The sequence below is a fragment of the Vombatus ursinus genome, unplaced genomic scaffold, assembly GCF_900497805.2.
Source record: "Vombatus ursinus unplaced genomic scaffold, bare-nosed wombat genome assembly UNPS02014839.1, whole genome shotgun sequence".
NCBI classification, from domain to species: domain Eukaryota; kingdom Metazoa; phylum Chordata; class Mammalia; order Diprotodontia; family Vombatidae; genus Vombatus; species Vombatus ursinus.
The window spans coordinates 2,412,659-2,425,304 of record NW_020954617.1 but is presented as its reverse complement, the minus strand read 5'-3'; the positions used below and the strand labels follow the sequence as shown (position 1 = coordinate 2,425,304).

The window sequence follows — 12,646 nt, the reverse complement described above, 5'->3', positions numbered from 1 at the left end:
GAGTTCAAGACCATTCTTACTTAGTCTATTCATAGCATTCTTTCTATTTATGCCATGCTGCCCCTTTTACATTTCCAAATTCAGCTAAACCAACTTAGATTTTTGTAAAGAGAAGTCCTAGAATGTTAAAATAAGGGTAGGTAATGGTGGATGGATTTTAAATTTTGACAAGGTCTTCTAAGGATAGAAGAGGAAGAGGAAATAGAATCCTGCCATCAACGTGGTCACACTCTAATTGAGGAAGACAAATCATATACAAGGTTTCACTTCAGACAGGATGGAAAGCCCCAAAAGTCTTAATGGATCAGCGGAATGGTAGACAACAAAGACCAAAAGTTTTTAGGATGCATTCCAGTGTCTGAGCCAGCTCTGGGAGGAGTTCTGAGTCTGCCAAATTCCATGATGAGGTCTGAGTAGTATGGGGAAAGGTAGGACAAGGGCATTCCACTTACCAGTTGAAAGACTATGTCATCTTAAGAAATTACATTTTCTCTGACAATTTTGAAAAAAAAACCAAAACCATAAATAGACTATTTTCTTTCCCAGTGTATTGTTAACAATCTTTAAAAAGCTTTGTCCAAAGCAGAGAGAGGAAAAATTACTAAGGAGATCATGATCTACCTGTTAGCTACTTCATATGCAATTAGCCCCTGTCCACAGATTTTACTTGAATAGAAAAGAAAATTCATGATAACGGACAGAAATCTCCCTGCCCTCTCTTTTTCTCTGCCTTCCCCTCTCTCTACTTTTGTGAATTTGTGTGAGACCTGAGAAACAGAAGCAGAGACAGATATATGAGAAGTTTCTGTGTCCTTAATGGGTGAGGATAGCTCAAATTAAGTAATCTAATAATTATTATTATTTTTTATTTTTTCAAAGGTTGATCATGTTGCACTAGCTAACTCATTTATGGAGATTTATGAAGAAGTTTGTGAAGAAACCAGGAACAAGAGTTACACAGCACAAAATGCCCTAGTGAGCATTCCTATATGAATTAAAACTTAGTTAAATGGAAGAAAGTATTAATTACTCAAATGGAAAGCAAGACTGTGATACTCAAGTCTTCTGTAAATACAGGTAGGCATTCAAGATGGAGAGAGTCCCTAAGAATTGCAAAGAAAAATAGTATATTTTAAAATCCAATAATGTTACTGAAAGAAATATTAGTTTGCTTTTTAAAATGATTTTTGTCATGCAGTCATGTCCAGCTCTTTGTGATGCCATTTGGACTTTAATTGGCAAAGATACTGGAGTGGTTTGCCATGTTCTTCTCCAAGTCATTTTACAGATGAGGAAACTGAGGTAAGCAGGGTTAAGTGCTTAGCCAAGGTCACACAGCTAGTAAATGTCTGAAGCCAGATTTGAATTCAGGAAGATGAGTCTTCCTGACTCCAAGCCCAGCATTCTATCTGCTGTACCACCTAGCGTCCCTTTTAAAAATGATACTGGAAATTTAATTGTACTTGTTTTGAGCAAAAGTTTTTTTATGCTTCATTTCTATAAAACTTTGCTTCAATGTGTTATTACTTTTTCTGGCAACAATTGAAAACTCATTATACAAGGTATAAAGTTTTATTTTTATGAAAAAGAATTTAATTTTACTGAAATGGTGGTTTATATGTATATATATATATATATATATATATATATAATTTCTCTGAAGACTGCTCACTCAAAGTGAAATAAGCTACTGAGTTTAAGCTACCCAGATTGTCTTTAGTAGTGACTCCAGAAAAATGCAGATTTGTATACAAGAAGCATATTCCAATTTGCCAGGCTATGTTTAGTGAAAAAATAACCCCAGGTTAGTTTTTTCTTTGAAATAAAATTGCTTTTTAATTATATTAACATATATATATATAGATATAGATAGATAGATAGATAGATGCACACACATATGTATATATATAATTTAAACAAGTATGTATATTATTTTTAAATTATTTTATATATGTTAAATATTTCACAATTAAATATAAAAAATTAACAATTTTTAAAAAAAATTTGTATTCCAAATTCTCTCCTTCCCTTCCTCACCTCTCATGTCCCTCCTCCTTGAGAAGGTATTGATTACATGTATAAAGTCAATCAAAACATATTTCCAATATTAGTCATGTTACAAAAGAAAAAAAAAACAGAGTGAATAAAAGTATGTTTCAGTCTGTCTCTAGAATTCATTACTTCTCTCTGAAGATGGATAGCATTTTTCATCATAGGTTCTTTTGAATTGTCTTGGGCCATGGTCTTGATCAGAGTAGCTAAGTTTATCACAGTTGATCATCCTTTCAATATTGCTGTTACTGTGTACAATGTTTCCTGAAACCATCCTGCTTGTCATTTCTTATACTATTGTATCCCAATCATATGCCACAACTTGTTCAGCCATTCCCCAACTGATGGCATTCCGTCAGTTTCCAAATTTTTTTCACAATGAAAAGACCTATTATAAATATTTTTGTACAAATTTTTTTTACTCTTTTATCTGATCTCTTTGGGATATAGATGATGGAACAAAGGGTGTACAGTTTGATAGCCCTTTGGATATAGTTCTACATTGTTGTCCAAAATATTTGGGCTAATTCACATCCCTACCAACAGCACATTAATGTCCCTATCTTTCCATATCCCCTTAAGCATTTGTCATTTTTATTTTCTGTCATGTTAGCCAGTCTGAGAGATTGTGTCAATTTGTATTTCTTTAATTAGTATGTTTTTTTTTTTTTCATGAAGCAATTGGGGTTAAGTGATTTGCCCAGGGTCACATAGCTGGGAAGGTCTGAGGCTAGATTTGAACTCAGGTCCTGTGCTCTATTCATTGTGCCACCTAGCTGTCCCATCAGTAGTGATTTAGAGTTTGTTTTTATGTGACTATTCATAGCTTTGATTTCTTCTTTGGAAAAGTGCCTGTTCATAGCCTCTAACAGTTTATCAACTACAAAATAGTTCTTTTTTTTTTTCAGCCAGAGACAAGGTTTATTAGCCAGACTCTTATCTGAGCACCTGTGAGATATTGGCTAGATTGTAAGAATCTGAGCAGTGGCTAGATTATAAGAATCTGAACCCCTTAATGGAGACAAGATGGATCTTATGTGCAGAAAGACTGTGGGAGGGATCTAGGAGTGGCCAAGTAGTTTGCAGAGACAGTGAGGTAGTAGAACACCAGGAATCTAGACCACTTGGTCAAGGGAAAATGAAGCCTAGCTAGGATTAAGGGTGGGAAGTGGCCAGGGGCCACAGGGAGGTAGGGCTAGGCTAGGTTAAGGGTAACAGAATTGGGAGATTGGGTTTAGCCACAATGAAAGGTCAGTTGATGGGATTATAACCTCAGGCATACCAGAGATTTGGCCATGCAGGAAAAGTCCAGGGTTTCCTTTTTTGAAATCTAGATCCTATCCTCATCATTTCCCCCTCAAACAAATGGGACCCAAATTCTTTTGGGGAAAGGGGCGACGGTCTTGGCTTCTAAAACTGCTTCGTTCTGGCAAGGAACATAGAGCTGTCCCTGCCTCAAGGAGGTCCTAAAAAGTAGATTGACTGGAACTGAGCACAGGCTGCATCCAGGGAATGATGGGGGGACATTTGCTGGTACCCGCTGTTTGCTATCAATTGTAGGTGAATGGACTGTAGTCTGGAAGACACAAATCTGACAGAAAAGTCTGCAGGGCCCAAATAATAGGATAAAACAACCTTAGCTCTGTTTGGATTCAGATAATTCAGTTTTCCGACCATGCTGTAACAAAACCACCTCATAGTCAGACTCAGGAATAGCCAGGTGGGTAACATTCCTTTTGAAAGGAACATAATGGGGAAACTGAGCTAGGAGAATCCCATCTTAGACTGAGGCTAAAATTGTCCTCTCAGCTTTTCCCGATGCTGACTTCCCACCACTATCACATTTTCTCTGTGTAGCATGTGGCGTTTCTCAGATGGTGGATTATTGATTTATTGATGGATTATTATTATCCTTTAGGCAACTCAAAATAAAATCATGAGCTTTTTTTACCTCAAACAGCAAGTTTCACTAATCACAGCTTAGGAAAAAGTTTTCCAGAATTTACATTGCAAATTTAAATTTACATCACAAATTTAAATTTGTCCTGGTATAAAAAACCAATTAGAGATTATTTCTATATACTTTCAAATTCTCAGCAAATCAAAACCCAAACAAGTTTTTTGGCAATTTTACACATTACAACAATAACCAACACTAGCCAAATTATTTTAGTGGTAACCAAATTATGAAAAGTTACTTGACATAACTGCTATAAAAAGTTCACCAATTTGAAATTTGAAACAAACCATTACCAATCAGGTGACTTCAGTTTTGTTAAATTGATTTCCAAATTACTTTACACAGAGAATCAACATCTCATCATTAACAGTTATAACAACAACTTTAGAAGAGCTTGTTTACCCAAGTTCAGAGGCCAGCTTCTTTACCTTAAGCAGGATGTGCTGCACCTGGGTGATACTTCCAGGTAAAGGTTGCCCTAGGGCCCAAAGTCATTGCCAGTGGGTCTCATGCTGCAGCTGCTGCCCCTTCCCCCTCCTTCTTTCTCCAGGTGGGGGAGGGCTAAATCAAAGGTAAGGGGGAAAGGGGGAAACTTTCTTCTCTTCTCCTATGGGAGGGGTTAACAGTTACCCTCTTGACTCAAGAGAAGGCAGTGGGAGAAGGGAGTGACCAAGGTGGTTTCAAAATTCATTAATGATTGATCACAAAACTTCCAGAATCTGCTAAGATGTTTTTAGCTGTTCTAACTTTTCCCTGCAGCATCCATGAAGGAGGATTCAGGGATGTAGAGGGAAGGGAGTAAGTAAGCCTCAGGGAACCAAAAAGTACCTACAATTTTCCCAATTCTCTAACACTGAGAGAACAGACAGAATTGGGAATACGTTTCCAGATAGGGCATCAATTGTCCTCTATGCTGTGGAAAGTGGACCCAGGTCCATGGCCTTAAACCAAACCAGTGGACTGAGAGCCTGAGAGCATCAGGTTGAGAGCAAGACAGCATCATAACTGTCTGTCCAAAAAGCATCTCCAAGACTTCCTAGTTGCTTGAAGTGCAACCCCAACTGCAAGTCAAGAAAGAAGGGGGGTAGGCTTACATATATTCCAGTCTCGGCAGCAGCAGAACTTGGGGTTAGTCAGTTTTTCCCATATGGGCCACCAAAATGTTAAGGTTTGGGAGTTTAGGGGTGCTGGGGACCCCCAAATCACAACATACGGGTCCTGCCTGAAAGAATTTGACCCAAGCCTTCTTTCAGCCAAAGACAAGATTTATTAGAACATCTATCATATTGGGCAGACTCTTAAGGAGTCTGAAAATTACTGAGCTATTGGCTAGATTGTAAGAATCTGAGCTTTTTTTTTCATAAATTTGTCTGTTCCCGATATATTTGAGAAATGAGCCCTTTATCAGAGAAACTTGCTTTAAATTTTGCCGCATTGTTTTCTATTTTCTTTCTAATTTTGACTGCATTAGTTTTATTTGTGCAAATGCTTTTTTTAAACTTCATGTAAACAAAATTATCCATTTTTTTATCCTGTGATGTGCTCTAATTTGGTCATAAACTCTTCCCTTACCCATAGATCTGACGGATATATTTTTTCTATGCTTCCCTAATTCATTTATGATATCAAAGGATATGAACAGGCAGTTTTCAGATGTAGAAAGCAAAGATATCTATAGCCATATGAAGAAGTGCTCTAAATCCCTTTTGATTCGAGAAATGCCAATTAAAACAACTCTGAAATACTACCTCACACCAATCAGATTGTCTAATATGACAGAAAAGGAAAATGATAAATGTTGGAGAGGATGTGGGAAAAGTGAGACACTAATGTACTGTTGATGAAATTGTGAACTGATCCAAACATTTCTGAGAGCAATTTGCAGCTATGCTCAAAGGGCAACCAAATTGTGCTTCCACTTTGATCCAGCAGTGCTACTACTACATCTGTATCCCAAAGAGAGAGAGAGTGAGAGAGAGTGAGAGAGAGACAGAGAGAGAGAGAGAGAGAGACAGAGAGAGAGACAGAGAGAGAGAGAGAGAGAGAAGGACCTACATGTACAAAAACATTTACAGCAGCTCTATTCATGGAGGCAAAATATTGGAAACTGAAGGGATGTTCATCAATTGAGTAATGAATGAACAATCTGTGGTATATGATTGAAATGGAATACTATAGTACAATAAGAAATGAGCAGGCAAATTGCAGAAAAACCTAGAAAGACTTCAAACTGATCCAAAGTGAAATGAGCAGAACCAGGAGAAGACTGTCAACTATGAATGACTTAGCTTTTCTTAGCAACACAATGATCCAAGACAAGTAGAAAGGACTCATGAAGCAAAATGCTATCCCTATGCAGATAAAGAACTGATGGACTCTGAATGCATATTGAAGCATTTTTTCATTTACTTTATTCTTTCTCATTTTTTCCTTTTGATATGCTTCTTCTTTCACAACTGTGACTAATATGAAAATATGTTTTACATGATAGCACATGTATAAACTATATCAAACTGCCCAGAATTTTCAGAAGAGGGGAGGCGAGGCAGGGAGGGAGGGAGACAAATTTGGAACTAAAAATCTTATAAAATGAATGTTAAAAATTTTCTTGATATGTAATATGGAAAAAATAAAATGCTATTTAAACAAAAAAAATAAAAAAAAACACAGGTTGTTCCATTTACACAATTTAGTTTACCAATTTTTAATGTTTCACAAGGTCCTTTGCTTTCAAAATCATTTGCAAAAGAAAATATGTAAAAGGACTGGAAGTCAGATGGCAGATTTACTTTCAGAAATCCAGGAGATAATCAGCCATTCTATAGATCAAGATACTTATTAGTTCACTGCAGTATCATACCAATCTGTCAAAAAGAAAACTATTTATATGTTTAGTACTTTGGGAATTAGATTATATTTCAGAATTCTTATGCCATTAATTGCTTCACTATTCTGCTAAATTATTTATGAACATGAGAATGTTAGCCTCCATCAGAACAATTCCAGGAAAGAGGAGTGCAGTGAGCAAACCATGAATAGTAGAAGATGATGAAGTAAGTGAATTCACATTGAGAGCATAATGAGTGATAGTTTGGAAAAGACAACTGGGACTAGATTTTAGGGTGATTAGAAAGTCATGCTCTGAGCTTCATCCTTTTGGAACTATTATGGGGAGCCACTGAAAGTTTACAAGGGCAGATAAGTGGTAAGATCAAAGCAATATTTTAAGCTCTATCTGGTAGTTTTATGCAAGATGTATTAGCACATAAATGCCTATATGTAAAAAAAAAATTGTGAGAAAATGACCACAACACATCAGTGCCCATCTAGCCCATTTTTTTTTGTTTCTAAGAGTTCATGTAAGTGCTGTTTCATTCAAAGACATGATTGGGTCTCCCTAAAGTCAAACTAAAAACTGTGGCAGATAGGCATGTAAATATAACTTATTTTTACTAACTTATCAATGGCCTGTCAACTGTACATTTACCTAAATCTTATTAGAATGTATATATCAATAAAAATTCCCATTATAATTCTTTAAACACAAGTTGCAGCCCTGGTGTTTGTCCAGGCATTCTATGATGGAAACTGCCAAATATTAAGAGATACCTTGATGGTGTAAAGTCTCTCAAAGATCTAAAATAAAGAACTACGACTACACCTAGACATAAAAGGTCACATCATAAACAATGTATAAAAGCAAAGAAGAAATTAACTTCTGGATCTATGGATAGGGGAAGAGTTCACGATGAAACAAGTGACAGAGAGGACCACACACAATAAAATGGATAATCTGAATTATAGAGGGAAAAGTTAACTAGGAAAAAATTTATATGCAGCAAGTTTTTCTGAAAAGTCTCATTTCCAAGGTTTATTAGAAACTGATTCATATTTATAAAAATGAGAGCTATTACTAAAATGATCAATCATCAAAGTATAGGAACAGGAAGTTTTCAAAAGAAGAAATTCAAGTTTTCAACAACCATATGGGAAAAAACCTCCAAATCACTAATGAGAAATACAAGTTGAAATACTGTGAAGTCCTACTTCACATCCTTCAGACTAACAAAGATGACAAAAAAGTTAGAAGTGTTGGAGGGAAAGCAGGAAAACAGGCACATTAATGGAGCTGTGAATTGTCCAGACACACTGTAAAGTAATTTAGATCCATGAGCCCAAAATTACTGAACTGTTAAGACCTTTGTAGCCAGCAATACCACTAGTAAGTCTATACCTTACAGAGAGTAAAGAAATAGGGAAAAGAAGCATATGTACAAAAATTGACAATATCTCTTTTTGTAGCAGTAAAGAACTGGAAACTACGAGTAGTCATCAGCTGAGGAATGGTTGACAAGTTATAGTACATGAATGCAATGTAATATTATTGTGCTCTAAGAAATGATACAATGGACAATTTCAAATAAATCTGGGAAGACTTGTCTTCTGAACTGTTAACAACAGTATTGAATGATTTAATTAACTCTGTTCCAAGTAATGAAGAAGCACAATTCTAGAGGACCATTGCTGAAAATTGCTACCCACTTCCTGACAGGATTTTATTTATACACACACACACACACACACACACACACACACATATATAATCGACTATGCATTTATGTCATAAGGCTGTTGCTGTCTCTCCAGTGCGGCTTGGCAAGGCGGAGAAGTGGGAAGAAAAGAAAATAGAACTGTAATTGCAAAAAAGATTAATTAAAGGTAATAATTTTAAGACACTGATCCATAGTTCATAGCTCATAGCTCATACCTGGAAACTGGAAATATCTAGTAGACTGATGTTATATGGTTTAATAGAATGTTAATTTTTAGATGCCTGTAATGTTCGAAATTGAGCTAAACTAAAATGCAGCTGGCTGAAAACTTATGACATGTCTAATATACTAGATTATAAGATGAAAAGATGAATCAATCTCATTTTTTAACTTAATTCAATACTCATTTATTAAGTACCTACTATGACTTTAGAGTCATTGGAGTCAGAAGGACCTGAGTTCAAATCTGCTTTCAGTCACTTATTAGTTGTGTGACCTTGGATATGTCACTTCATTTCTCTTTATCTCCATTTGCTTGATTGTAAAATGGGCATAATAATAGAACTTATTTCACAAAGTTGTTGTAGGGAACAAAAGAGATACTATTTGTAAAAAGGGCTTAGCATAGTGCCCACCCCGTGGTAAGCACTATAAAAATCCTTATTACCTCCCCATTTCCTATGTGTTGCAACCTGTTAAGCCCTGGAGATGAGGAGACAAAAGTAAACTTGTTCCTGTCCTCATAAGTTTACATTCTATTCAAAGCCAACATCACCTTTACGTATAAGTGAATGGAAGATATATAGAAAATGAATAGAAGAAGAGTGGATCCAAGATGACAGAAGGAATTGAACATTGCTGAGCTTTTCCAACTCAACCTTGTAAACAAATTTTTAAAAATGACTCGAATCAAATTCTAAGTGAGATAACAACAAAAAAGTCACAGTATTTCATTTTTATTTATACCAGTAAAACTAAGGAGTTTTTTGTTTTGTTATGTTTTTTAGCAGACAGTGGTTTTATTAGTTGTCCTCCTTCAGAGGCATCAATTCACCATATTTCAAGTCCCCTCAGCCTCAACTAAGGTGGGTGGCAGAAAAGTCAGATAGCTTATGGACTAGGAATCTACCCCCAACTCTATAGAAGAAGGAAACTAGCTAACATTGGCTATTAATGGGTTGAGACCATCCTTTGGAGGAAAAGAGGCTTGACTAATGGAGTCAGGGATGTTAGCAACCACATTTCTAGACAGGGAGTAGCCCCACTTCCCCATGGGCCACCATGGTCAAAGCTGCAACTGCAGAGTGAAGCTCTGCTCGGCTCTCTGCTCTCCAGCGCCAGTGCCTTAGGAGTTCTTGAAAAGCAGTCTTCCCATAGACACCCGGGTAGGGACTGGTTGCTGTGGCAGCACCCAACCAAGGAGCTTAGTTTATATAGATAGTGCTGGGGAGAGATGGGTTGGTGTTTCAGCTTAGATTTATGCAAAGATGTGGGAGCTGGACCAAGCACCTCCTTCTCCCCACCCTACCCCCTGGGGGTGGGGGTGGGGGGACATTCCAAGAGGGCTGAAGGAAAGGGTCAGGCCAGACAAAGACTTCCGTTGGTTTCTCTGGTTCCTGCCACCAGAATGCTCAAGTATCAGCCAGGCTCCAGGTTCCCAGCTCTCTGATTCTCTTTCTCTTTATCTCCTCCAGCCTTCACAGTCCCAGCCTTTGTTCTCTGGCCAGACCAAGCAGTGGCTGCTGAGCCTAGCCCCAGCTCACAGGCCCTCACATGAGGCCCAAGGCACAACAAAGCCTGGACTGATCCCAGTTCTAGAAACTGGAAGGGTTGGGGCCCAATGAAGTCCTTTTCTTTTTCAGGCATTCTGATCTAATTCATACTGGGAAACTTTGATCAGAAGAAAAAATGGTCAGTTAGACCTGCAAATAATATGCAGGTATGTGCTAATGAGCACTCTTCCCTCATCCTTTAGGAGCTCCCCTGGGAGCAAGGTATAAGGAGAATGAGAGGGACACCCAAGGAAGAAAGACAGAAATCAGAGAGTGTATAGTGTGGAGACACAAAGCCTAGCTTCCAGCCCAACCCCCCCCCCCCCAGGTTTCCCTAAGAGACAAGGGCCGAAGGAAGGGTAAGAACTCTAGAACTGAGCCCTTCTCTAGAACTGGAGCAACACCCACAGCTGAGATAGCTCCTAGCCCACCTGGAGGAGGGCCTGGATCAGGTTAGGGGTCCACCATCCCACTGCTATTGGTTACCCAGACATCAAACCAACCCTTCCAGTAGAGTGTGTCCTGGCCTCCATGGTCAAAGCAGATAAATGGAACTCCTGGCCCATAGTCTGTGAAAGTGTGAGAGATCTCACTCCAGCCCGAGTGTTAGCCCACCGGCAACCCCACCATGTTGCTCCTATATTTTGGCAGGACACCATCATTCTCCGACAACAGTTTCATGCACAGCTCATACAGGCAGCCAGCATCGCTCCCACTTGAGTACCAGTCCTTCACCATGACAGAGGGCTGCAGAGTGTCCATCAGTTCTTCCTAAGTCTTCCCTCTGCCCATAGCTTAATAACTTGGGCTTTGCAGCACCACTCGTAAGAAGTAACAAAGTATTTCTTGACATTTTCATCCTCTGGAAAATCAAAGCCATCGTCTCTGGGAATTTCCTCCACCTTCCAGCCATCTCCACCATTCTTGACCTCCTCCTGGGCCTCGAACTCATCTTCTCCAAAAATGTTGTTGAGCAGATTCCTTTTCTGCTTGCTGAGGAAGTAGAACAGTATCTAGTTATCCCGATCCTCCTCAACTTGATCTTCCCTCACCAGTCCTTCCTGCTGGCACTCGAAGACCCAAAGTGAAGCACCATCCACCAGGGCCTTCCACTGCAGATACACCAGGCGGCGTATGTGCACCATCTCAGTGGCAGGCAGTGAGGTCAGAATTTGGATCAGGACAGGATTGGGCAGGTCATCCACGCACACTTCTTGCTGATCCAGACTCTCTGGTTCTGTGTATTCTTCCATGTCTTCCTGGGGCAGGGGACACAGCTATCAGTGGATGAGGAGCTAAGGGGCACCTCCCCAGATGTTCCTCTCCTTCAGGTCCCAGGCAGCCAGATGATCCGTACTGCTCTGCCCTGCACAGACTGTCACAGCAATGCTTGGCTCTTTGTTCTCCAGCACCAGTGCCTTAGGAGTTCTTGAAAAGTAGTCTTCCCATAGACACCAGGGTAGGGACTGGTTGCTGTGGCAGCACCCAAGTGGGTGGAAGCAGCAGTAGTGGAATTAAGAGCTCTCAGTGGCTAAAGATTGCAAAAAGATTAAAGATCTGGTCAGAAAGATATTATAGAGGACCTCTGTGCTAGCTCTAGGTACAAGACTGGCTGCCATTTAGCAACTCCTTTGTCAATTACTTAATTCTAGGTCACAATTCAAAGGAGGTAAAGAGCAGATATAGTCTGTGGTCACCAGCAAACAGAGGCCCTATCTTTGTAACTATCAGAGCACAGAACATCAGGATATTGACCAGAATTCTCTCTAGATCATATCACCATGTAAGCATCAATAACCTACAGGCATCCAGATCTAGTCACAGAAGTTAAGGCTAGGGGCACAGCTAGGTTGCGCAGTGGATAGAGTACCAGCACTGGATTCAGGAGGACTTGAGTTCAAATCCAGCCTCTGACACATAACACTTACAAGCTGTGTGACCCTGTGCAAGTCACTTAACCCCATTGCCTAGCCAAAAAAAAATAAATAAAGTTAAGGCTAGACACCTCCCCCCACTCAGAGATGAGCAGAGACCAACTCTAAAATAGCACCTAAGATCTAGAAATAGACAAGAAAAATGAGCAAAGAACATCAAACAAAAAATAACCTGACTATAAAAATATTCTATGGAGACAGGGAAGCTCAAGACACAAACTTGAAAGAAAACAATGATGTGAAAACATCTACAAGCAAAGCCACAGAGAAAAATGCAGATTGAACACAAACTCACAAGAATTCCAAGGAGGGTTTAAGAAAATGATGGAAAAAAAGAGCAAATAATGATTTTAGAAATAAAATAAGAATGGTAGA

General features: G+C 38.8%; 1 pseudogene; it reads right to left on the bottom strand.

Moving 5' to 3' along the window:
* Window positions 1-10,790: 10,790 nt before the first annotated feature.
* On the bottom strand, window positions 10,791-11,590 carry LOC114026462 (annotated as a pseudogene).
* Window positions 11,591-12,646: the final 1,056 nt, after the last annotated feature.